Consider the following 27,344-nt stretch of genomic DNA (forward strand, 5'->3'; position numbering starts at 1 on the left):
CCTGAGTATTAGAATAACCATTAGAGCTTCCTGGAAGACACCTATGACTGATCCCATTCCTGCTGTTTAGAGTCAAAGACTGTAGAGTATAGGGGTGAGCTTTTAGTAGAAAGACACCTCCAGTGGTCAGCATGCATAACCAGGGTTGACATTCACTGAAGCTCAAGGGCATTGCCCCTTGTTATTCCTAGCAGGAATAATAGAGAGGAAACTGGAGATGATCCCATCACAGGATTTTTGTGGACAGCCCTGGGGCTAATTATATAAGATATTAATTCTGTTCTCCTGTGAGTGGTTGTGAACAAGGAATGAGTCAGCACTCAGGTGATTTCCTGTAAACCTTATTCCCATTTTAATTTGTAAAATAGAGGAGAGCTGATGATTTGGCAGGTAAAAGGGAAGGTGGAGGGGGAGAAGAAGGAGAAAATGGAAGAGGGAGAGGACACAGAGGAGGAGGAAGAAGGAGAAAATTGGAGCAGAAGCACATGGTCTGGAGAAACTGCAAGTTCTAAGGGGTATCTTAAGCTCTGAAAGATGTTAGTGTACTGGTAGGTCTGCCCAATCTAGGTGCACTGCATGTAATCATATTGTATTGATCCTTGCCAGGGTATATTTGGGTTGGAGAGATTTACTGCAACACTGGCTTTATTCTAGTCTACATTCCTTTGATTATGACACAAAAAAGACAAAACTTTCAACAAATCTCAGTAGGTCTTCCAAGTATGAGGAGATGAAAGGACTATAGCTGTACAGAGTAGAAGAAAGTCACCATGACAGTGAGGAACAGATGGCATGCAAGGAGAAATGGTAGGAGCAGCCTAGGTGGTTACCCAGAACCAGAGCCTTTCATTAAGTACTGAATGCCTTATGCATTTCTAACTTCTGGTTCTGCTTACACATCATCGTTCTCTGAAGAATGGAAAGTCAGGTACAGGGCAAGATATTCTTCAGTGGTTGTTAGATAAAGAATTTTTATAAAAATGTGTGTGTGTGTGTGTGTGTGTGTGTGTGTGTGTGTGTGTGTGTTTGTGTGTGTGTGTGTGTGTGTGTGCCTGATATATGTAGCACACATGAACATTTTAACATGGAGGGATACACACATTTGTGGCATATCTAGGTCAGATAAGAACATCAAGGGTCCTGTTCTATTACTTTCTGTCCTATTACTTGCAGAGAATATTTACAGTCTGGGTTATCTTTCCAGGTCTTCCTTTCTTTAAATGTAATTTTCTCTCCTCCATGTATCACCCCACTGTGTATCCTCTTAGGATCTAATTTGGCCAAAAAACATAAGCTATGCTTATGGTATGGATAGTGCATAGGTTGTGCGGGAAGCAGAGCAAGGATGTATGATGTGTGGTGTGATTTCAGAGTTGATGAGATGGTTGTTGCAGAGATTTGTTTAGAAGTAAGGAGATGGATACTGATAGATAAGAGATTTCAAACAACAATATACTCTAGAAATATACTCTAGTACATAACACTGTAGAAGGGAATGTTCACTCCCCAGAAACATACTATATATTTTATGGAGAACTTAAGTAAATAGTTCAAAGTCTCTAAATGGAAAAATGTGAAAGGGTGGACAAATGAAAAGGCTCATTAGAGGTGGTAGTTTCATTTCTCTTGCTGTGATGAAATATCCAAGCCAAAAATGTCTCAGGGAAGAAGCAGTTCTTCTAGCTTACAGTTTTATGTGACTGTTCATCATTGCAGGAATAACAGCTGGTGGTTGACATTACTGGACTCATCACACAGACAGTCCAAAGCAGAGAGAAATGAACACATATATGCTCACTAGCTCACTTGAGTGCTCTCTTGTGTTCAGCTCAATTCTCCACCTTTATGCAGTTCAGGACCCCCTCCCTGCCTAGGCAATAGTGCCTCTGACAGTGGGCTGTGGTTTTTTACATCAATTAATTTGACTAAGAGAACTAACCCCAAAGATATGCCCATAGGCCACCCATGGATAATCCCTTGATGAGACTCTCCTCCGAGATGACCCCTGGTTGGATGTAATTGACAATTAAAGTTAACCCTCACAGACAGCAAGTTTATGGTTAGAAAAAGTATTTGTTTAAGAAAAACATTTATATTCTACTCTCTATATATTTAAGGCTATAAAGGTCATTTTTGTATCAGGTAGTCAGGCGCTTTCTCATTTTCAGTTTAATGAGGCTGAGTCCTGCCATGTTGTCCATGCTGGCCATGAACTCTTGCCCTAGCATCCCAAGTACCAGGTTGAGAGGCCTATACATCTCTGCTCAGGTAAGCTGGTCCTTAAAAATAGAGAAGGTTCTAATTAAGAACTTTTATATTTAACTATTTTTGAAAAGTATCTTAACATCAGTTCCTGTGTTCTCCACAATCCACAATTTTTTGTGCAAAAGAGTATTTCACAACTTTAAAGCTATCTCGTAAGTTCAGTATCTTAAGGTTCATATGGTAATGGACATTATACCTGTCAGAATAAAATTAAAGAGTCAGAAGCTGTTTCTACCAAAAAACAAACCAAGAAGAAAACATTAGGTCAGTCAGAAATGGGAGTTCAAAGCTCCCAAGGAAAAGAAATGTTAAATGATTTGATAGTTTTACATTGTGTTCTTGTAATGAAGCTTCAAAAAAACATAAATTTGCATGCCAGTTTAAAAACCTTAATATTACCAACCAGCCTGCTAGACAAAGCCAAAAGTGATTTTGCTTAAAACATAGTTTTCTGAATCCAGTATAGAAATATAAAGAAGACATGTTCCCTCAGTGGAAAGTCAAAAGTTGATCTTAGAGAAACAGGAAGACTGGGGTTGGCTAGTGTAGTGTAGTGTAGTGTAGTGAAGTGTAGTTTAATGTAATGCTTAATGTTTAGTGTGCCCAAAACCCTGGGCTCTCTCTCTAGTAATGCCCACTTAGAAAAGCTGAAATCAGAACAGCAGGTGACAGATCTTGGGACAGATGTTGAGAGGGTCATGGTAGGCAGTGAGTTGCAAACTCAGCTACCAATGGATTAGCTCTTCTGTAGAAGTACTGTGGTGGGCAGCAATTGGCCAAATATCTCCCAGTAACTGCTAAAGAGAAATTGGTATGTTCACAACACACATCACACACACAAACATCCATACACACACACACACACAAACTAATGTGATAGATGTCTGACCTGATGGATGTGCCAATTACCATCTTCTTCAGCATTGTGGTCTTACCACTGACTTCTAGAAAGTATCCAAGAGCAATCACAATAGCCTTTAATGTTTCCTGAGTGGGTACTAGACTTCCATGATGAACAACCCAAAACAAAATAACCAAAAGCTGCCCCTGGGTTTTTCATTTGACAGTTTATGGGATTTAGCGGAGGCATTGTCAAAGCATAATAGAGTAATTTTATTTAAATATTGTTTATATTGATTTGTATATTATAAAGGTTCTACAATGGTTGGTTTCCATGTAGCCTTTCAAAAGTCTTCAGTCAGTTATCTCACCTCCATACTACCTCCTTGTCTTAGTGCAGTTTTGCTTTTTCCCTGCAGTAAAGGTGTGGAAAAACCACTGGGCAGACCAAATGCAGAGATGTTAGACTATATTTACCATAATCCCTCTGTCTAGTATTGACCTGGATGAAAATGCAGATACACTAATTAGACAGTAGGAAAATGTAGCCTTGGATGTGGTAGGTTGAAACTGGGCTTATATTTTCAAAATTTTAGTACATTTTTGTCTTGGCAAAAGCATGGCATCCTATGGGCAGATATGGTGTGGGAGTCCTGTATCTGGAACTCCAGGAAGCAAGAATACCTGTCCTGAGCTGGTGAACCTTTAAAGCTGTTTTTAATAACAGGAATTACAGAGGGCTACAGAGAGAACATAGTGTTTGTGCTTCTGAATATCATGAGCCCATGAGCCTAAGGGGCTATCTGAGGCAGCCCTGTTCTTACGTTTCACCATACTTATGGCCCTTTGGCTTGGGACAGTCTCAACCCCAAGCAACTCAGTCTTTCAAATCATAACACCCTGAACAAACTCCAAGGAAGGGAGACTGAGTGAAGCATAGGCAAAGTTGGAAAGAAAATGGTAGCAGGCAAACAGGAAAACAAACTAGGATGCCAAGAATATGCAAGAATCCCCCTGGTTTTCCAGTGTGCAGTTACTATTCACCAAGTACAGAGAAGGAACACAAAGGCTTAGCCAGCCTTTTTGACTCTCAGCCAAATGGGTTTAACACAGCAGACTCATCACTAATTCCAGGTTCCACCTTCCTTTCTTTTCTTACAAATGATTTCAATGCAGATAAGCACTTTTCCCTCTACAAACCCTTCAAAATCTGACTTTACACCATGTTTGTCTCCATTTGTTCTAGTGATCTAGGTGGAGAGGCATGATGAAGAGCTGTTTCCCCAAGGCAAAATGAACTGACAGAGTACTTTTCTCTTTTAAGTTGTCCTCTATTATATAGTTTAAGATGTTTGCTCACCAAGTGATTATGTGAATATATACAAACACATACATACATATGTGTACAGAGACACATGAATACATGCCTTCACATATACATGCACACACACATAAAAGAAAAGAATACATGAATGAACAGTACTATGTACTAGCACCTACAACAGGTACCTACCGTTACACAAATATGACACATAAACATGTTCACAAACACCTGGGCAAAAACATAAACACACACACACTCAAACACACACACAAACACACCAATGAAAACACTGCTATATTACATATATTACAGCACATTTCCTGACAATTGACCTGGTATTGGGACCTGAGCTGTGTAGTAGATTCTTAAATTAACCCAGCCTGTGCTATCTGGGCCTGTCCTGACTTCCTTGTCAGGAACTTTTTCCATGCAGATATTTGCTGCTTCTCCAAGTATGGTATAAAACAGACAAGCGGATCCTCTGCACACACAAGTGGGTCCACACAAGATTCAAGGTTCTAAAAAAGGGTTCCAAAACATCCTCCAGCAAGCTCCAAGTTGAAATATATTCTGCTCTCTAAACCTAACTTGGCTAGTTCTCATAAGACTCTGGTAGCACCAATAAAAACAGTTAGCCATAGATATTATCCAGTAGCTGCAATTCAACACATTACAGTTCATGTGATATAATGTCAGGGCCAGGAACCAGGAGTGGGTGAGTTGGTAAGAAGGGGAGGGGAAAGGGAATTGGGGGAGGTTTTTTTTTAATGAGGGGATACCAGGAAATGGGATAATATTTAAAATGTAAATTAAAAAAAATCCCAATTTAAACACACAGGCGTGCAATAGCACGTGTGCGCGCGCATGCACGCGCGCGCACATGTGCACACATACACACACACACACACACACACACACACACACACACACACACACACACTCATCATTCCTAATGTGGGCCAAAATGAATGATATTAGTGACTTAACATGCCTTGTTTTTTTTGGTTTTTTTTTTTTTTTTTTCTGAAATGAGGCACTCTGCAAAATAATGAGGTGGAAGACATGAGAAGAGAAGTCATTTCCATGATACACTCAGCAAAAACAATGTCAGCAGAGGGATGCACTGTATTATTCCAAGAATCCACTTGGTGAAGCCAGTAAGACACTCCATTAATTTTCAGGGGGTTATCTTAGTGCAAGGAAGGCAAAGGAGTCTAATTTTTATTTTTAAATGCTTACATATTTAACTTTTTATTACTAAAGACTTTAATTAGAAAACAATAAAACTGGAGACTGTCCTTCTGTCCTAGGAGTAGATGGGGCCAGAGGTGCTCTGAGTTAGCTGCCATAGAGAAGATCGGAGGACTTGGTTCCTAGATAATTCCGGAAGTGACATCCCGAGGTACCTTTCCATACCATAGAGCTGGAAGGGGTTGTTTTCAGGGGTCCAGGAACTCCTATACCTAGAAAGGAAAGTTAGCTGTGACCAACTGGGAGGGGGACCAGGGCATGTGGCTGGATTAGAACTGGCCACAAAGGTCATATCTGGCCTGGTCTCCTGACCTCCTGACTCCAGTGTCTGAGTATCTGCTGCGACCCCTGCCAGCATCCACGATGCATGCAAGAGAAAGAGTGCTGTGTGAAGGCTTCGCAGCAGAAGAGAGGCCCAGAAGTGGAGCTTCAGGAAGAAGCTTGATCCCCAGGGCCACTGGAGTCTGAGGACCAGTAAATGGAGAGCCATGAGAATCCAGGTAAGTTGGATTCTGTGGTCCCTCAACCAACACCAATGCTTTCCCACCAGGCCACAGAACCATCTTTCGTGACTCCGGGGTGCCTGGATTCCTGCCCCTTGTCCTCCAAGAGCCCTACACTCCCATCATAGAATGATAGGCTGGTGTTTTAGGTTCTTAAGTGTTCTTTCAATAGGAACATTGAGATCCTTGGAGCCCTGTTTTGTCTCATGTCTTCAGCTAGCTGTTTTTGAGCTCCCCTTTTGTGCCCCATATCATGCTCGGGTTCCAAGGGTACCATGCTTCGTGGTACCCCTGTTTTTTTTCACATGGGTGGGCCTCCAAACCCTGGGTCTGGAAGTTGTAGTGAATGAGGGAAGGACTGGGAAGGGGACTCTGAGGTCACATGATAAGATTTGGAAAAGGTGGGCTGGACTATCTATGTTTTTATTCACTTTTAAATGTTGGCAACATGGTTTCTCTCTCTCTCTCTCTCTCTCTCTCTCTCTCTCTCTCTCTCTCTCTCTCTCTCTCTCTCTCTCCCTCTCCCTCTCCCTCTCCCTCTCCCTCTCCCCGTTCCCCTCCCCCTCCCCCTCCTCCTCCCCGCCCCTCTCCCTCTCCCTCTCCCCCTTCCCCTCCTTCCTTCCTTCCTTCCTTCCTTCCCTCCCTCCCTCCCTCCCTCCCTCCCTCCCTCCCTCCATCCCTTTCTTTACCAAAAATCATAAGTGAGTCGAAAACTATGAGGAGATAGCAATGGATGGTAGAGAAACAGTTGAATGGAGACTATGAAAGACTTATGTTTAATGTGAGACACAGGACTCTGCTATCCATCACTGGGGAATAAAAATTTTTAGGGGGCACACTCTTAGACTAGGTTGAGAGCATTAGTGAAATTTCATTTTTGAAGACTCACATCTCTCACACTGACACTCAGCCTGAGAGAAGCCTATATCACATCCCTGTTGATCCAGTCAGCTCCAGAATATAAGCTCTAGGAAAGAACTCGAGCAACACTGACAGAAAACAGGACTGACAAGTACCTGCTCAGGCTCTTTCAGTGTGAGTCAAGATCTAGGCAGGGTGAAGAGACCATCTTGCAATGCAGGGAAAGGGGAGAGAAAACATAAAATCCCCCCCCCAAGGCAATGATAACCATTCATTTGGCAATTCCACTGGGATCTAATACTTGTAAATTTTGTCCTGCCTGTCTCACGTGACCCCTAAGAAGCAAATGACCATTTTTTAAGGTGCTTCTCTGCCATTCAGTATTCCTCAGGTGAGAATTCTTTGTTTGGTTCTGAGCCCCATTTTTTAATGGGGTTATTTGATTTTCTGGAGTCCACCATCTTGAGTTCTTTATATATATTGGATATTAGTCCCCTATCTGATTTAGGAGAGGTAAAGATCCTTTCCCAATCTGTTGGTGGCCTTTTTGTCTTATTGGCAGTGTCTTTTGCCTTGCAGAAGCTTAAAGTTTCATGAGGTTCCATTTGTCAATTCACGATCTTACAGCAAAAGCCATTGCTGTTCTATTCAGGAATTTTTCCCCTGTGCCCATATCTTCAAGGCATTTCCCCACTTTCTTCTCTATAAGTTTCAGTGTTTCTGGTTTTATGTGGAGTTCCTTGATCCACTTAGATCTGACCTTAGTACAAGGAGATAGAAATGGATCAATTCACATTCTTCTACATGATAACAACCAGTTGTGCCAGCATAATTTGTTGAAAATGCTGTCTTTCTTCCACTGGATGGTTTTAGCTCCCTTGTCAAAGATCAAGTGACCAGAGGTGTGTGGGTTCATTTCTGGGTCTTCAATTTTATTCCATTGGACTACTTGTCTGTCACTATACCAGTACCATGCAGTTTTTATCACAATTGCTCTGTAGTAAAGCTTTATGTCAGGCATGGTGATTCCACCAGAGGTACTTTTATCCTTGAGAAGAGTTTTTGCTATCCTAGGTTTTTTGTTATTCCAGATGAATTTGCAGATTGCTCTTTCTAATTGGTTGAAGAATTGAGTTGGAATTTTGATGGGGATTGCATTGAATCTGTAGATTGCTTTTGGAAAGATAGCCATTTTTACAGTGTTGATCCTGCCAATCCATGAGCATGGGAGATCTTTCCATTTTCTGAGATCTTCTGGTTTAGAGGCAAACAGTATATAAACTGAGCCCCTACTTTGGTTCAAAGACAAGGATGGGCAGACATATCCTGTGCCTAGTACATGGATCATGATCCTGTTAGTCACTCACCAGTAGAATTGATTTTCTTTAGTCAACTCCTTGTACTTGTACAAGGCTTCACTAATGTCCTGAGGCATTCTCTTCAGGTCAGTCATCACCTGATCATGTTGCATGTTGAGCATGAATGTCCTAATTTTGATTCTGTGGGAGGGTATGGCCCAAGGAGCAAATAATCCCATGAACTATGGATACAAGGATCATGTTAATTCAAGCTGAATCATGGACTACCCCAACACATATATACCACAACATTGCTCCATGTTACCAGTTCCACTTGGAGCTTATTAAACTTATTACTCTTTGCCTGGGGTCAGTAGAGGCAGGGAAGTAAAGGCAGGGATTTGACCTACTTTATCTCCCCGAAGGGGCATGAAAGAATAGACTAGCACTCCAAGAACTTTCCAGGAACCTGTGCTGTAGTCCTGGGTCCACCTACATATCTGTTTGTAGACAAGGAATTGTCAATCCTTGCTTCTATTGCTACATAAACTCCCAAAGGACATAATCAGTATCTACAGGATACTACATTTCCAGTATGCACCTAAGGTGAGCACAGAGCTCATATGCTGTGCTGCTCAAAGTGAGGCTCCCTCTGTCTTCACTATTTTTGGCTGGAAACTGTGTCAAGCAAAATCTCAGGCCCCAGCATACCACACAGACACTCCAGCTCTTAAGTGGAACACATACACACACACACACACACACACACACACTGACACCCCCCCCATAATCAAACACAATCAGAATGCCAAATGGACACACATTATCTGATAGTATAGTGAATAGAATGTGATAAAAGCAGTGATGAACTATGGCCAATCCAGTTATACTGAGAGACAGTATGTGGGACCAGGCCCCTCCAGCTGTTGACATTACCAGTTGAACACAAATTATTTCCAAGTCAACTGCAAACATGATTGGCCATAAACACAGTGTACTTTGCATCTCCCCAAAACTTATACCTGTATAGGATTCTTACATTGCAGGATTAGGGCTCACACACTACAACCCTAAAGCCCAGACTGTAATTCATACCACAGGCTCTGATTTACCTTTGGAGAAATCAAATTGCCTGAGTCCCATTTCACTCCTATCTGAACTTGAAGTTCTGTGTCGAAAATCCATTCAGCAAAATGAATTGGGATGTGTGGACAGCCTAGCGTTTTAGCCTCCTGTGATATGAGGGAAACTGAGGTTAACAGAGAGGGCCCAAGACAGTCAGCAAAGAACTGGGCATAATGACTACCTGTTGTTCAAATCCTTGTTAGTGTAATTGGCTAGGATTCCCTGGAGTTCATCTCTCTCATTTTTGATCCCTTTGAGCTTCTCCTTCCTCTTGATTCTCTGATCCTGCTTATTGGTGGTGGAGGGTTGGGGTGATGCCTTTCCAACAGACCATGTAGGTTGATAAACACTATTAAACTCATAGAGATAATAGGGCAGGGAATGGTGACAACATGCTTTTCTTTTTCTTTGGGTCTCTTGTGAGATAATTCATTTGTTGTGTTTTCTTGGGTATGTTTACACTTATTCTGTTTGAATTTTGCTTCTAGTATCCTCTGTAGTGCTGGAGTAGTGGAAAGATATTGTTTGAATTTGTTTTTGTTGCAGAATATCTTAGTTTCTCCAACTATGGTCATAAAGAGTTTTCTGGGTATAGTAGCCCGGGCTGGCATTTGTATTCTCTTAGAGTTTGCAAGACATTTGTCCAAGATCTTCTAGATATTATCATTTCTGGTGACAAGTCTGATGTAATTCTCATAGGTCTTCCTTTGTATGTTATTTGACTTTTTTTTCCCTTAGAGCTTGTAATATTTTCTTTTTTTATTCTGTACATTTATACTTTTGTTTAATATGTGACAGGATGATTTTCTGTATTGGTCGAATCGATTTGGTGTGTTGTAGGTTTCTTGCAAACTTAAGGCCATCTCTGTCTTTAGGTTAAGGACTTTTAAAAATGATATTGTTGAAGATGTTTTCTGGGTCTTTGAATTGTTAAGTCTCACCCACTTCTTTTTCTATTATTCTTAGTTTTGTTCTTTTTATTGTGTCCTGTATTTGCTAGATGTTTTGAGTTAGGAGTTTTTTACTCTTTGTATTTTCTTTGAGTGACTTTGTAATATCATTTATGGTATTTCCTTTGCCTGTAATTCTCTTTTCTAAGTTCTTTTGGTGAGGCTTGTATCTGTAGATCCTGATCTATTTTGTAGATTGTCCTTCTCCAGGGTTTCCCCATTTGTGATTTTTATAACTTTATTTTTACTTTTTCTTTATTGATTTTCTTATGTATTTCCATTCCAAATGTTATCCTCCTTCTCAGTTCCCCCTCCAAAAACCCCATCCTCTCCACTTCTAGCGTTTCCTTTATGTATGAGGGTGCTCCTATACCCCCTCCTCCCCACACTCCTGCCTCAGTGCCCTAGCATTGCCCAACCCTGGATCATCATGCCTGTACAGGACCAAGGGCATTCCCTCCCATTGATGCCAGATAAGGCATTCTTCTGCTACGTATCCAGCTGGAACTCTGGATATCCCCTCATGTAGTATGTGCTTAGTGGTTTAGTGCATGTGAGTTTTGCGAGGCTCTGTTTGGTTGAATTTGTTGTTCTCCTTATGGAGTTGCAATCCCCTTCTGTTCCTTCAGTCCTTGTCCTAACTTCACAATCTGGGTCCCCTTGCTCGGTCTCATGTTTGGCTGCATGCATAGCATTTCAAGAGAGACCAAATACCAAAGTTGCAGTTATGAAGTAGCATTTCAATAATTACATGGTATGGGGGGCGGGAGTATCACCAAAACATGAAGAAGTACATAAAAGATTTGCTGCAGCATTAGGAAGGTTGAGGACCATTGCTACATACTGATATACTGAATCGTCTCCTGATTACCCATAATCCTAACTTGATACAAATGTTATCTATCAATGTTACACTGTGTTTAGGGAAAAGCAACAAAAATGTTCCTGCACCTGTGGGGGGGAAAAAAAGGAGAGAGAGAAGAGAGAGAGAGAAACTTGCCAGGCTCCTGACAGCATCAGATTTCTTGACATCAGCAATAGTGACTGGGTTTGGTGTCCCCAGATGAATGGATCCCAAGTTGGGGCAGTCTCTAGATGGCCTTTCCTTCAAGCTCTGCTCCTCTCTTTATCCCTGCATTTACTTTTGAGAGAAGGAATTCTGGATTAATACTTTTGAGATGGTTGGGTGGCTACATCCTTCGAAGGTTTCCATGCTTATCCAATAAATATGGTCTGTATAGTTCCTACTTCTTCTTTGTTTGGTATTCGGCTAATGTCCTTCATGTTGGGTTCTGGGAATCTCTTGGGTCCCTGGCATCTGAGACTTTATAGTGGTTACACACAGTTCCCCCTCCCCAGTGGCTACAGACCTCCTTTCAAATGACTTTCCCTCTGTACTTCTTCCCGGTCTCCTCCCGTATCTGAACCAGAACCCCCTTTACCTCCTACTCTTCTCTCCCTCCCAGATCCTTCTCTCCTCCTACTTCCAAACATTCTTTTCTTCCCCCTTCTGAGTAGAACTGTAGCATTCACACTTTGGTGTGATCTTCCTTCTTCTTCGGTTTCCCATAGTCTGTTAGTTGTATCGTGAGGATTCCATGCATTTTTTGAACAATTTCCACTTATCAATAACTACATACCATCTATATCCTTTTGTGACTAGGATACCACACTCAGGATGATATTTCAACTTCCAAACATTGGCCTTTGACTTTCATGAAGTAATGTTTTTAAAGCTGAGTAGTACTTCTGTACAATGTACCATATTTTCTGTATTCATTCCTCTGTTGAGGGACATCTGGGTTGTTTTCGCATCTGGTCATTATAAGGTTGCTATGAAAGTAGTGGTGCATGTGTCCTTTTAATATATTGGAGAATCTTTTGGGTCTATGTACCATGGTGGTATACCTGTATTTGAGGTAGAACTATTTCCAACTTTCTCAGGAATTGCCAGATTGATCTCCAAAGTGGTTTTTCCAACTTGCTGTCCCAGCAGGAATGGAGGAATGTTCTTCTTTTTTCACATTCTTGCCAGAATCCCCTGTCAGCTGACTTTTGTTCTTTGCCCATCTGAGTGCTGTGAAGTGGAATTTTAGGGTCATTTTGATTTGCATTTCCCTGATGACTAAAGATATTGAACATTTCTTTAAGTACATCTCAACCATTCAAGATTCATCAGTTGAGAATTTTCTGTTTAGCTCTGTACCCCATTCTTTAATAGGGTTATTAAGATCTCTGGAGTGTAACTTCTTGAGTTCTTGGTATTTTTTGGATATTAGCCCTCTATCAGACGTAGGGTTGGTACAGATGTTTTCCCAATATGTGTGTGCAATTTTGTCCTTTAGACAGCATCCTTTGCCTTACAAAGCTTTTCAATTTTATGGGGTCCCATTTGACAGTGTTTTTTATCTTACAGCATGAGCCATTGGTGTCCTGTACAGCAACATTTCCCCTTTGCCAATATGTTTGAGGTTCTCTACTGCTCTCTCTTGTATTAGATCCAGTGTATCTTGTTTTATGTGGAGGTCCTTGAGTGACTTGGACTTGAGCTTTGTACAAGGAGATAAGAATAGATCAATTTGCATTCTTCTATATGCATACTGCCAGTTGAACAAGCACCAATTGTTGAAAATGCTGTCTTTTATCCACTGGATGGTTTTGGCTCCTTTGACAAAGATCAAGTACCATATGAGTGTAGGTCTTCAATTCCATTCCATCGGTCTACTTGTCTATCTATACCAGTACCATGCCATTTTTATCACTATTGCCCTGTGGTATATTTTGACATCAGGGATGGTGATTTCCCCAGCCATTCTTTTATTGTTAAGAATAGTTTTTGCTATACTGTGGTTTCTGTTATTCCAGATAAATTTGAGAATTGCTTTTTCTATCTCTGTGAGGAAATGAGTTAGAATTGTGATGGGGATTGCATTGAATCCGTAGATTATTTTGGCGAGATGGACCTTTTTTACTATATTAATCCTGCTCATTAATGACCATGGGAGATCTTTCCATATTCTATGGTCTTCTTTGATTTCTTTGTTCAGAGACTTAATGTTCGTGTCATTCAGATCTTTCCCTTGATTTGTTAGAGTCACACCAAGATATTGTTTGTGACTATTGTGAAGTATGTTGTTTTTTAAAATTTCTTCCTCAACCTAATTACCCTTTGAGTAGAGGAAAGTTCCTGGATTTTTTGAGTTAATTTTATATCCATTGACTTTGATGAAGTGGTTTATCATCTGTAGGAGTTCTCTCCTGGATTTTTTTGGGCTCACTTATGTGTAATATCCCATACTCCTCAAATTGTAGTGTCTTGAATTCCTCCCTCCCAATTTGTATCACTTTGATCTGCTTTTTTTTGCCTGATTGCTCTGGGTAAAATGTCAAGAACTATGTTGAATACATAGAGGAAGAGGGGGAAGTCTTTCCTTGTCTCTGATTTTAAGGGGACGGCTTCAAATTTTTATCCATATATTTTGATGTTGGCAACTGGATTGCTCTATGTTGCTCTTATTATATTCAGATATAGACCGTGATTTCTGATCCCTCCAGTGCATTGAACTTGAAGTTGTATTGTATTTTGTCAAACACTTTTTCAGCATCTGATGAGATTATCCAATATATTTTAAGTTATTTTATATAGTGGATTACATTGATGGATTTCCATATATTGAATCATTCCTGCATCTGTGGGATGATACAGCATCTAAAGAGATGATCAAGTAATACTTTCTTAAATTTATTACATAGTATATTACTTTGATGAATTCCAAAACATTGAATCATTCTTACATCCTATGCATGATGCCTATTGGATCATGGTGAATGATCATTTGCATGTGTTATTAGATTCAGTTTCCAAGAAGTTATTGAGTATTTTTGCATCAATATTTGTTATGGTTTTTATACGCTCAGCCCACTGAGTGGCAATATAAGAAGGTGTGGCCAAGTTGGGGTATAGGGTGTGGTCAAGACCCTCACCCTAGCTGCTTGGACATTAATGTTCTATTAGCAGCCTTCACATGAACAAGTAGGAATTTCAGCTTCTCCTGTACCATGCCTTTCTGGATGTGTCCATGTGGCCACCTTGTTAGTACTTGACTGATCCTCTTAACCTGTAAGGCATCCCCATTGAATTGTAGGAGAAGCTGCAGTGCAGCCAGACTTGGAGGAGTCCCAAAACCCTCCTGGTACAACTAGTCATGGAGTTTGTTCAGCAGCCATCCGTCTGCAGGAGTCAGGGTGTTATTCAGAGTCACACCTCTTATCTAAAGCTTTGGAGAACCACCTGTCTGAGGGCCAGAAGCTCTTGTGGGTATCGGCTGATGCAGAGATAGAAACAGCTCTATAAGTACTCAGCCTGATACACAGAGTCCTAAGGGGAGAAACAGCAAATACAGAGGTCTGAAGGAAAGGACAAAGTACCCAAAAAATGAGTATCCAAGGCTGTATCCTCAGATTAGAAAAGAGAACAGAAAAAATGGAGAGGGAACCCAGTAAGTGGCAATGGGGAGAATGGAGGCCAGGTGTTCCTGGTGGTCATGAACTGCAGAGAGTTCACAGCAAATTTTAATGTGGATTATGAAAGTAGAAAATGTTCCCTTTGTTTTATTACATTCACCTTGTTTGGGCAGATAATCCATGCAGGAAGGCTGAGCAAGTGCTAAGAAAGAAAGTTGATCTCAGAGAAACAGGAGGACTGGGGTTCTCTAGTGTAGTATACTGTAGTGTGGAGAGGGGTGGTGTGTTGTGGTGAAGTGTAGTGTATACTCGTGTAGTGTTTGCTGGTTGGTATACATGAGGCCCTGGGCTCCCTCTCCAGTTTAGCCCACTTAGAGAAGCTGAAGTTAGAATATCAGTTGGCAGATTTTAGGAGGGTGATGGTGGACTGGGAGTTGCGATCTCAGCTACCAAGGGATTACATCTTCTATAGAAATAGAGTAGATGAGATAGTTCTTGTAGAGACCTGAGTAGAAGGAAGGAGATGGGGATTGTTAGATAACAGATGTCAAATTACAATAAGAACAAAGAAACTAATTCTAGTACTTAACATTGTAGAAGGGAAAGTTCAGTTCCCAGAAACATGTTGCATTTGATGGAGAAATAAAGTAAAAAGAGTTCCAAGCCTCCAAATGAGAAGATCTGACAGGGTGGACAAATGAAAAGACGCTTCAGAAAAAGCATCTTAGGAGAGAAACAGTTTGTTTAGCTTACAGTTTCATGTGACTGCCCAGCATTGCAGGAAGTCGTGACAGCTGGTGCTTGAGAGTACTGGTCACATCACTCTGACCTTCCAATTCAGAGACAAATGAACACAGATATGCTCACTAGCTCACTTGAGTGCTTACTTGTGTTCAGCTCAATTCTCCACCTTTATGTATTCGGGGCCTCTTCCTTGTCTAGGGAATATTGCCTCTGAGAGTGGGCTGTGGTTTTTGATATCAATTGATTTGACTAGGAGAACTAACCCCAAAGATATGCCCACAGGCCACCCAGGGAAATATCCCTTGTTGAGACTCTCCTCCCAGATTCACTCCAGGTTGTTTCCAACTGACAATTAAAGCTAACCCTCCCAAACTTGGTTACAGCAAGTCCTTGTTTAAGAAAAACATTTCTATACTACAGGTGAGCTGTTCCTTCGAAATAAACCAAAAACTAGGTAAGAGGTTTTATATTCTGACTATTTTGGTGAAAGTATTTTAAAACCCAACCCCCAGATTCTCCATAATCCATAATTTGTTTGCAAAAGAGTATTTAGCCACTTTAAATCTATCTGATGAGATGAATATTTTCATGGTTGTATGGTAATGGTCATTATACCTAGTAGAAGAAAATTAAACAGTGTGGAACAGCTTCTACCACAATACCAACCAACAAGAAAACATTAGGTCAAAATGAAAATGGGAGTTGAAAGCTCCCAATGAAAAGAAATGATAAATAATTTGATAGTTGTACATTGTATTCTTATATTGAATCTTCACAAAGGATAAAGTTGCATGTCAATTGAAAATCTTTAACATTGCCAACAAACTTGCTAGACAAACACCAAAGTGATCTTGGTTAAAACATATTTTCCTATATCCAGTGCAGATATATAAAGAAGACATGTTCCCACAGTGGACAGCCAAAGTTGATCTCAGAGAAACAGGAGGACTGGGGTTATCTAGTGTAGTATACTATAGTGTGGTGTGGTGCAGTGTGCTGTGGTGAAGTGTAGTGTATTGTCCTGTAGTGTTTGCTGCTTGGTGTGCCTGAGGCCCTGGGCTCCCTCTCCAGTTTAGCCCACTTAGAGAAGCTGAAATTAGAATATCAGTTGCCAGATTTTAGGAGGGTGATGGTGGACTGGGATTTGCAATCTCAGCTACCAAGGGATTATCTCTTCTATAGACATTTGGTGGGTTGCAATGGGCCAAATATCTCCAAGTAACTGCTAAAGAGTAATAGATATGTTCTCAAGAAAATAATGAGATAGATGCCTGAATTGATGGCTGTGCCAGATACCATCTTCTTCAGCAATATGGTCTGACCATTGACTTCCAGAAAGGGAGGAAGAGCAATGGAAGCAGTCTTTAATGATTGGGGAGTGTGTATGAGACTCAGTGATGAGCAACTCCAAACAGATAAAGCAAACCTGGCCCTGGGCTTTTCATTGGGTAGTATATTATGTTCAGGGGAGGAATTGTCAGAGCATAATAGGGTATTTTCATTTAAACCTCCTTTATATGGGTTTGTGTATTATAAAGCTTCTTAAATTGTAGGCTTACAGGTGGCCTTTCAAAAGTCTGCAGTCAGTTATCCCACCTCAATACTACTTCCTTGTCTTAGTGTTGTTTTGCTTTCTGGTCTGCAGCACAGGTGTGGGAAACCAACTGGGCAGACCAAATGCAGACATGGTAGATTGTATGTATCCTAAGCCCACTGTCTGGTATTGACCTGGATTGAAATGCAATTACACTACTTAGGGGGTGGAAGAATGTAGCCTTGGGCATGGGAGATCGAAGCTGGGGTTCCCTGACACCTTGGAGTCCATTTGACATTGAAAACCACAGGCAAGAGTAGAGAATGGAGGTTCTGAATTCCATGGGCCTATGTTAAGGAGTCTGGGGACATGGACCCAGGAAATCCTGGACATCCAGACAGTGCTGAGTTGCAGGGAGTTTATAGCAGGTTAGAGCCTGCTGGCCTGCAAGGAGACCAGGCCAAGGGGTTCTCAGAATCTTGGACATGCAGGTACTGCTAGAAGTCACAGAGGATCTGAGCATGTAGGAGGCCAGCAGGCTGAGAACTAGCCCTGAAAACAGGGAATGGGAAATTCTGTATTAGCTCAGAAGTGACTAGTCCAGGAGAATTAAGGGGCCTTCTGTTGGAGACTTAGATGGCATGGCTCTGTAGGCAAAGGCTTTTTCTTCGTATAACCCACAGTTGATTTGATGAGAGAGACACTCCTTGGTTCTAAACTGTTTATTGATTGTTTTTCATGGAAATGAAAGCATAACATGTCTTGAGGTTAGACTAGAAGTTAAGTACCTTCTGAGGAAGGAATGTCCGGGAAGGGAAGCTTATTGACTGAACCCTACCATCTTCTAGGTACCTCATTAGTAGGGGGAACCCTATTCTGTTCTAAATGACCACAGGCCATGTTCCTATGTAGAGGTTTTGGTCCCATGAAAGAGGCCTGGTAGGAAGCAGGTGACACTTTTGCCATCTACTGTGGGTCTGGGACTTCCAACCCACTCAACTTTACCAAATTATGGACATGGTGGTCTACTGCCCCAGGTCTTTGAGTTTTATTGATGTGAGGAGACACCAGGACCAAGGCCACTTTTCATTGGCACTGGCTTATAGGTTCAGAGGCTCAGTCAATTGATTTCAAGGCAGGAAGCATGGCAGCATCTAGGCAGACATTACTTTGGAGAAGAAGCTAAGAGCTCTACATCTTATTCTGAAGGCACCAAGAAGACTGTCTAACTGGTGTTTAGTAGGAGGATCTCAAAGCTCACCCTCCACACTGACACACTGTTTCTAACAAGGCCACAACACCTAAAGGTACCACTCCCATAATCAAGCATATTCAAGCCACCACAGTCCTCTGCAATCTCCCAAGATATTTACCTCACTCTGTCCTACTGTTTTCCTTTTTTCTCCTTCACAAATTATGTGTTCTATTATTTTCTTGAAATATCCTCCTATAACCCAACACTATGCATTACCTTCTCTGGATACTGCAGTTTAAATACACATCTCTAGACATTCAAAGTTACCATCCACATAAGACACATCATGTGGTATTTGTCTTTTTGGGTCTGGGTTATATCACTCAGAAAGATTATTCATGTCTCCATCCTTTAACCTGTAAATATCATTTATATTGTCACAGTTCATTACCATTGTGTATATGAACCATATATTCATTATCCTTTCATCAGTTATATTTACGTCTGGGTTGTTTTGATGTCCTGCCTATTGTGAATAAATCAGTAAGGAACATGAGCACACCCAGGTCTCTGTCTTAGGATAATGCCTTTGGCTATATGCCCTGGAATAGTGTCTGAGTCTGTGTTCTCTTGCTAGAAAGAGACAACAGGACCATGATAGGTCCTTTTAACGAGAGCATTTAAATGGGGGTCTTTTCAGAATTTTAGTACATTTTTGTCTTGACAGAATCATGCACACAGACATGGTGTTGGAGAAGTAGCTGAGAGTTCTGTATCTGGATCTGCAAGAAGCAGGGATACTGGCCCTGAGCTGGGCTTTTGAAACTTTAAAGCCCACCCCCACAGAAGGCCACAGCTCCAAATTCGATCAAATAGTGCTATACCCTGTTGACCAAGTATTCAAATCTATGAGCCTATAAGGGTTCTTCTCATTCACACCCCCACAAATAGTATAGCTGGTTCATATAGAAGATCTATCTCTAGTAATGTTTTCCAGAACATTTCTCCTGTTTTTTTGTAATGACTGTACAGGTGAATATATGTTCTCTTACCCCACACTCATACCAACAGTTGTGGTCCTTAAACTACTGGTAATAGCCATTCTGACTGCAGTAAGATACAAGGTTAAAACTATTTTAATTTGCATTTTCCTATGAGGAAGGATATTAAATATTTAAAAACATATCTATGATCCATTTCTTTCTCTTCCTTGAAGATTCTGTTCAGTTCGACAGAACATCAGAAGGGAGTGTGTTTGAGACTGGGACTCTCTAGTTACTCCTGCTGTCCCAGAATCTAGTACATAGACCAGGCTGTCCAGAGGCTCATGCAGTTCTTCTTGCCTCTGCCTTCTGACTGCTGGGATTACAGGTGTGCACTACCATGTACAGCCATAGAACATTTTGAAATGTTTAAATTTATAATGTTTTAATATTTAACAGGCAGGTTCCTGGTGTTTGGTTTTAAACACCATCCGATTGTCTAGAAATGAACTCTCTGTCATATGTACACTTGGTGAAGATCCTCTCCCATCTTGTAGCTGATCTTTGCATTGATTAAGAGTTTCTTTTGCTTTCTTATTCACTGTTTTATTGCTAGGGCACATCTTGACCAGGATAATGTATAAAGAAAATATTCAATTGGGGTTGGCCAACAATATAAAAGGGTGATCCAGGATTGTCAAGGTGGGGAACTTGGCAGTAGGCAGGCAGGCATGCATACAGGCATCATGGAACTAGAGGAGTAGATGAACTTGCATCTGATACATATAGAGGAGGCAGAGGAAAGAGATAGATAGATACAGATTGACAGACAAACAGAAAGACTGAGGCAGAGACAGAGACATTGTAGACTGAGATATAGAGAAAAAGAGAGAGAAACATAGTGAGATCAACAGAGACAGAGAGATAGTGACAAAGACAGGGACAAAGACAGAGGCAGGGATTGGCATGAGCTTTTGAAACCTCAATGCTAACCTCCATTGTCACAACCCCTCCAGCAAGTCCATATCTACTACTCCTTTGTAAAACAGTTCTATGAAGTAGGTATCAAACCTTCAATTATGAAATGACCTTTGAAGGTCATTTTAATCCCAATCACTTCATTTATAATTCAGAAGATTTTAATTACTCAGTGTGAATATTTTTGTTTCCTGGGATGTATTAGAGAAATACTGTTGTGTTTCTAATTTGTTTGTCCGACGTGGTCATCCACAGGAGAGTACATTATGACTGTAGCTAAATTTTTGACTATAGAGATAGAGCATGGATACTTTTTCCATCCTGACATTGGGATCCACAAAGTTTGACACATTATCCACATCAAAAGCTCAATTTTCTGTGGAGCTCTGGCTGGCTGGGCACTACTTATGAAGCCTAAACTACATAATACTTGAAGAGTCCCATTCCTGCCTGAAACTTCTAGTGTTACAGGACTATGTATGAACCACACATAAATGCAGAATGTCCTTATAATAGAAATAATTAGAGATGATGTTTTATCCATAACAATACACTAATTTTATTCAATAACATCTTAACGTGGGGAGTCAGTTTATAAAAGATATAGACTTAGCAAAAATACAAATTAGTTATAGTAACAAAAAGATAATGAATATATAATGAAACTTCAAATGAAAACACAGGAAAACCAAAGACCCAAAGAAATCAAAACTCTAACCAAAAACCAAACAAAATAATTAAGCTAAGCATCATTCTCTTGCTGCAGATGTTCAGCACAGACCCACAGCCTGTTGCTGGCCTTGGTGAAATAGTGCAAAGCAGTCACTGATGGTAATAATCTGTTGAAGATGAATATAGGCGTGCCTCATTGGGGTGGGTGTTCTGCTGATGGACTAGTCCTTCAAGGCTAACATGAGAGATGTTACAGATGATACCTCAAAGTTTTTCAAATTCACTTGACTGATCACTATGAAATAATTCTTGATGACCCAACAGGACCGGCCAAAATTGGCATTCTCAGAGTCCTGCTGTATGCCCAGCAGATCTTGATGTATCTCAGTACTTCTCTGAAGCCTTCCAAACAGGCAGTCTTGCTGGACCAGAGGCTAAACAAAATAAAGGCCTCATTACCCATAGCAAACCAAAATAGAAGAAAATGCAGCCCAAGATTGCCATGGTTACAAGGATTAGATGCAATGGTGGTTAATTTGCTTTGTACATCCAGTGCTCCTGGTGAACAGTTGTGTCGGAGCAAGATCTTGACCTGGTCTCTGATCTGTTTGAGCTTCTGCAGAATATTTCAGACCTATGGGAGGAAGAGAAAAAAGCCTGGTGAGATCTTGTCATGTCAGCGATCCAGGAAACATCAGCTTTACTCATCAGGATAATCCAGTATGACCTTTCATCTGAGATCTTTCCTGTATCTCCATAGGAGAAGGGTCAGAGAGCACCTGGGCCTGGATGTTTTTTTCAAATGTAAAATATTGCTTGACACTGAATTGTGAACTACACACTGTGCTGGAGTTAAAGTAAAACACCACATTTCTCCAATAGTCTAAATATTTTTTACATTGAAAAATAAGTGTGTATCAGGGTCTGAATCTATTATTGAACAGAGGCAATCTAGGGAGCCTAGCAAACTTTGAAGTGAAGGCTCTTATTATTTCTGGAGTGCTGAATCCTTCCTTGGCTCTCCTTGTGAACCCCTATATCTGGGAATCCCCAGAGAAACCATCTCACAGGAAATTCATGCACACTGAAGGGATACTGTAATCAGCAAGAGTACACTTCATGGAATTCTTCCCAAGGGTAAGCATTGAACTCTAAAGGGGATACTCATGAAGGAAAAAACAAAAACAAAAACAAAACCCAATAGCCCTGCTATGTGTATGGCTCCTTAGATACTGCCATCCTGTACGAGTACTTCATCTCAGAGACATGTAAAGGACGCTGCATCTTTTCAGGCAAGCCATGAGACACATACGCACACATATACATACACAATAAAATTGGAGCCTGCCCTTCTGTCCTAGGAGAGGACAGGCTCAAGCCCCTCTGGATGAGTTGCCATAGAGCAGAACAGAGGGCCAGGTTCCTAGATAATTCAGGAAGTGGCATCCTGAGGCACCTCTCCATACCATAGAACCTAAAGATGTTGCATTCAGGGGTCCAGGATCTCCTCTGCCTACAGTGGCAAGCTAGAGGTGGCCGACTGGTATTGGGAAGAGAGGGCATGGCTGAAATCCAATTTCTTCAAAAGAGGGTAACTCCACAGAAAGTCTTGGAAATGATCACAGAAGTGTAAAACTGGATGAGACATAGGAGAGAGCCTGGATAAGGTGCAGGATGGTTACATAGGCTTGACTGTCTTTATGATTACACATTAGGGCATTCTGCCCATGATGCTTCATTCATCCTACCTGCTGCTGCGTAGTATAGTGGTCTTTGATATTCTGGCTGCCTTCTTTACATAGTATTTTTATTTCTATGTTGTATTCTGCCAATGCAATCTGATCCCTTAGCAGCTGTCTGTTCTCACTCCTCAACATCCTGACTTTGTGCTGGATGAGCTTAGATTCAATCAGGAGGTGGCAGTTCCTAAAGCTGAGCCACAAACAAAAACATGGTGATTCCAGGCAGCATCCATCCATCTTCCTCCCATTCCTCCAAGCACCATTCCTTTATCATGGGCCCTGATCCCCAGACAGCCCCAGACAAGTATCCAGATTGGCCATAGAGGGAGATCAAATCCAGAGGACTGCCACTTTCCAGAAGACCCAAGGTACTTTTGAAAACCCTGACACGAACAGGGACTCATGTATCTCTCAGAAAAGAACATGGGGTCTATATGTGCTTATGAGTCTGTGGTATTAAAAAGCCACCTGTAGGTATAGGGCAAAATTCTCTAGGAGTGAAGAGACCCAAGCATCACACTATCTTTCTATGTTTCTCCTGGAAACCCCATCTATGAATCTACTTTCAGAGCCCACGAGGCCCAAGATTGATTGATATCTCCATCATGGTGGAAACGTTTCGATCTTGAGGATACTTAGTTGGAAACAACAGTGGCTTGAGGGGCTCCCAGACTCTTCACCCTTGGTCAAAATGAGTCTAAGATGTTAAAATCTTAGTGCCTTGTTTGAAGGAGGCAGGCTTCCTGTTTAGAGACTAAGAGTATAGAACCTAAGCCCCCACGTTAGTTCAAAGACAAGGATTGTCAGACATATCCTGGGCCTATTTCTTGGGTCATGACCCTGTTAGTCACTCACCAGTAGAACTGATTTTCTTTAGTCAACTCCTTGCACTTGGATAAGGCCTCACTGATGTCCCTGGGCATTCTCTTCAGGTCAGTCATCACCTGGTCATGTTGCATCTCAAGCATATATGTCTCAAAGTTGATCCTGTGGGAGGGCATGGCCCAAGCAACAAATTGTCCCGTGAACTAAGGATACAAGGATCATTTCAATTCAAGGTGAATCATGCACTTCCCCACCACATATATGCCACTGGACCTAGCTCCTTGTTACCTGTTCAACTTGGTGCTTATTAAACTTATTACTCTTCACCTTGGGCCAGTAAGCCCAGGGAAGAAAAGGCAGGGTGCTGATCTGCTTCAGCTCCCTGAAGGGGTTTGAAAGAATAGACTGACTCTCCCAGAACTTTCCAGGAATCTGTGTCAAAGGCCTGGGTCCACGCTAAATCTGTATGATTCTCCTCCTGGTTTCGACATGGAATAGTCAATCCTTGGCTCTATTGCTACATAAATTTCCAAAGGACATAATCACATCTACAGGGAAAAGTCTTTATAACAAACCAGGAGATTCCAATGTGCATCCATGGTGAGCACAGAGGTCAAGTCCTGTGCTACTCAAAATGAACCTCCCTGGCTTCCTCACTGCTATTGCCTGGAAATGGAGTCAGGCAAAACCTAAGGATATATCACATGACACAGACTTTCTAGATCTTAAGCTGCACACACAGGAACACACACACACAGGAACACACATACACACAGGAACACACACATCCACAAACGCACTCACAAGCTCACATGCACGCAGTATCTCTCTGAGTCTGTGTCTCTGTCTCTCTCTCTCTCTTTTACACACACACACACACACACACACACACACACACACACACACTTACACTCAATCAGAATGCCAAATAAATAAATTGATTTGGCTTTATCTGAGAGTATAATGAACAAAATTTGAGAAAAGCCATTATGAACTGCAGCTAACCCAGTCATACTGAGAGGCAGTATGTGGGACAGGCCTCTCCAGCTGTTGAGAAGACCAATTGTTCCCAAATTACTGCCTGGTCAATTATGGAAAGGATTGGCTATAAACAAACATTACCTAGCAACTCCCACAAACCAACACCTGTGTAAGCTTTTTAAATGGCAGGATGAGAGCTCACACATCACTACCTTCATCCCCAGACTGTGATTCATGCCACAGGCTCTGAATAACTTTTGGAGGAATCAAAATGCCTGTGACCCCATATCACTCCTATCTGAACTTGAAGTTCTGTGTCGACAATCCAATCAGCAAAATTGATTTGGACATGCAGACAGCCTGGAGTTGTAGCCACCTGTGGTATGAGGGAATCTGGGCTTAACAGGGATGGCCCAAGATAGTCAGCAGAGATCTGGGCATAAAGACTACCTGTCATTTAAATCCTTGTTAGTGTAGTTGGCCAGGATTCCCTGAAGTTCGTCTCTGGCATTTTTTATGTTCTGGAGCTCTCTTTTGAGCTTCTCCAACCTCTCCCGTCTCTTCTCCTGCTCATTGATGGTGGGGGGTTGGGGTGCTGGCTCCCCAACAGACCCTGTAGGTAGAAAAACACTAGTAACCTTGTAGAGATAATAGGGCAGGGAAAGGGAAACCATGCTTTGTCCCACACTGAAACCCGAGGAAGAGGAAAATCTAGAGACACCGAGAATCCCTTTTTTTTTTTTTTTTTTTTTTTTTTTGGTTTTTCGAGACAGGGTTTCTCTGTGTAGCCCTGGCTGATCCTGGAACTCACTCTGTAGACCAGGCTGGCCTCGAACTCAGAAATCCACCTGCCTCTGCCTCCTGAGTGCTGGGATTAAAGGCGCGCGCCACCACGCCCAGCATCCGAGAATCCCTTATAGTACATCATAGGTATCTTCAAGCTGGGCTCCTCAGCTAGGTCCCTGTTCACAACCACCATCACTAAACATATGCCTGACTTCCTATTGTAATCACCCTAGCCCTGAAATGCATAAGCTGTGCCAGGCAAGAATAAATGGAGGGCATTGTCAGCTCATATCTGACAACAAAATCCGTACCTCTTAGCACACTAGCCAAAACTTTTCTAGTCTTCTTCAAATGCATGATGAGAGCTCATACACTACTATAGGAACCCCAGACTGTGAATCAGTCCACATCATGTGTGTTCAATACCAAAGTGTCTGAGACCTTAGCCCTCTCTGTTCTTGGCATCACATGCTCATGTATCCTAGAGGAAACTATATTAAGATGAAGTACATGAACACTCTATCCTGAGAACAACACTTTTCTATTCTCACAGAGCTTGCTCTGCATAATTTTCCATTCAGGGGGAAATTAAGATCTCTCAGCAAAGCAACTGCAGGCTTTTGAATATCGGGCTGTCTGTAAAACTAATTATTAGACATTCTTGACTCTGGTTCTACCATTGAAGAATCTGAAGGATCCAGATCATAATCCCTATTCCTGGAAGGACCAGCTGAAGCCCACATCCTCTCGGCAGCTCACCAAACCTTGCCCAGGACTCACTGTGCCATCTCCATGACCAGTTGTTTCTTGCCCTTTCCCACCATGACGGGCGTCCAGACTCTTTCTGCCTTGTTCTGGTGTCTGTGTGTATTCTATTCTCTCTCTGAAATACCCTGAGGAGCATGGACAACATGCCTCCTTGGGAACCCATGAGGATCTGAAGTAATACCCCACAAGCTGTTCTGGTTACCACAACACTGGTGACATCACAGAAGATTCTAGGGTTCTCTTGGATACAAGAGATTGTCTGGGAAGTGACTACTGATGATGTCACTGGGAAATTCCATAGCCTACCAGCTTGCCCCATCTTGACCAGTTTCTGAGGTGCCCTTTCCTTGAGTTTCTCTTTTGCCCCTGGGGATACCTCTTGGCAACTTCTCCTTCCAAAGCTAGAGATTTCTCTCTGCTTCACTACAAGTCCAGTGTTGAATGGGGTGAGTTTGTTAGTGCCATGGCATGGGTAGCTCATCTTTGTTAGGATCCTTTTATGAGGGAGATTCTTCTCCAATATAAATCTACTTCTGGGGTCCATTCATGGAACAAACAATCGATTTACCCAGGTGTCTCTCTTTCCCAGAGGGCAAAAAACTACTTCTGCACCTTTACTTTTACACAAGTTGGATTCTATGTTTTAGAGTGCAACTGCCTTGAGAGGAGACACTGTTTGAATATATTGAGCCATGTGATTTCACACAATCTCTGATTTACAACCCCATTTCTTTTCTTTTTTTTTTTTCCTATTGAAAATTCCATTTTATTGTCCTCTTTTTTTAATTTTTAATATTTTTTATTACATATTTTCCTCAATCTCCTTCCAAATTTCCAATGCTATCCCAAAAGTCCCCCATAGCGCCCCCCACTTCCTTACCCACCCAATCCCATTCTTTTGGCCCTGGCATTCCCTATATTGGGGCATATAAAGTTTGCAAGTCCAATGGGCCTCTCTTTCCAGTGATGGCCGACTAGGCCATCTTTCGATACATATGCAGCTAGAGACAAGAGCTCCGGGGTACTGATTAGTTCATCATGTTGTTCCAACTATAGGGTTGCAGATCCCTTTAGCTCCTTGGGTACTTTCTCTAGCTTCTCCATTGGGAGCCCTGTGATACATACAATAGCTGACTGTGAGCATCCAGTTCTGTGTTTGCTAGGCCCTGGCATCGTCTCACAAGAGACAGCTATATTTGGGTCCTTTCAGCAAAATCTTGCTAGTGTATGCAAAGGTGTCAGCGTTTAGAAGCTG

At 41.6% G+C, this 27,344-nt stretch overlaps 1 long non-coding RNA gene and 1 pseudogene across 1 annotated transcript in view; one reads left to right on the plus strand and one right to left on the minus strand.

Annotated features, from left to right (window-relative positions):
- The first annotated feature begins 5,870 nt into the window (after positions 1 to 5,870).
- The window catches only part of LOC147001718 (uncharacterized), a 31,699-nt gene continuing 10,225 nt past the window's right edge, over positions 5,871 to 27,344 (plus strand). Inside the window, exon 1 of the long non-coding RNA XR_015044728.1 lies at positions 5,871 to 6,180. This is a non-coding gene — a long non-coding RNA (uncharacterized LOC147001718). The remainder of the gene's footprint in view (positions 6,181 to 27,344) is intronic.
- On the minus strand, positions 8,408 to 26,252 carry LOC147001719 (uncharacterized; annotated as a pseudogene).

Source organism: Mus caroli, unplaced genomic scaffold (assembly GCF_978045245.1).
Source record: "Mus caroli unplaced genomic scaffold, Mus_caroli_1 scaffold_12, whole genome shotgun sequence".
Taxonomy (NCBI): Eukaryota; Metazoa; Chordata; class Mammalia; order Rodentia; family Muridae; genus Mus; species Mus caroli.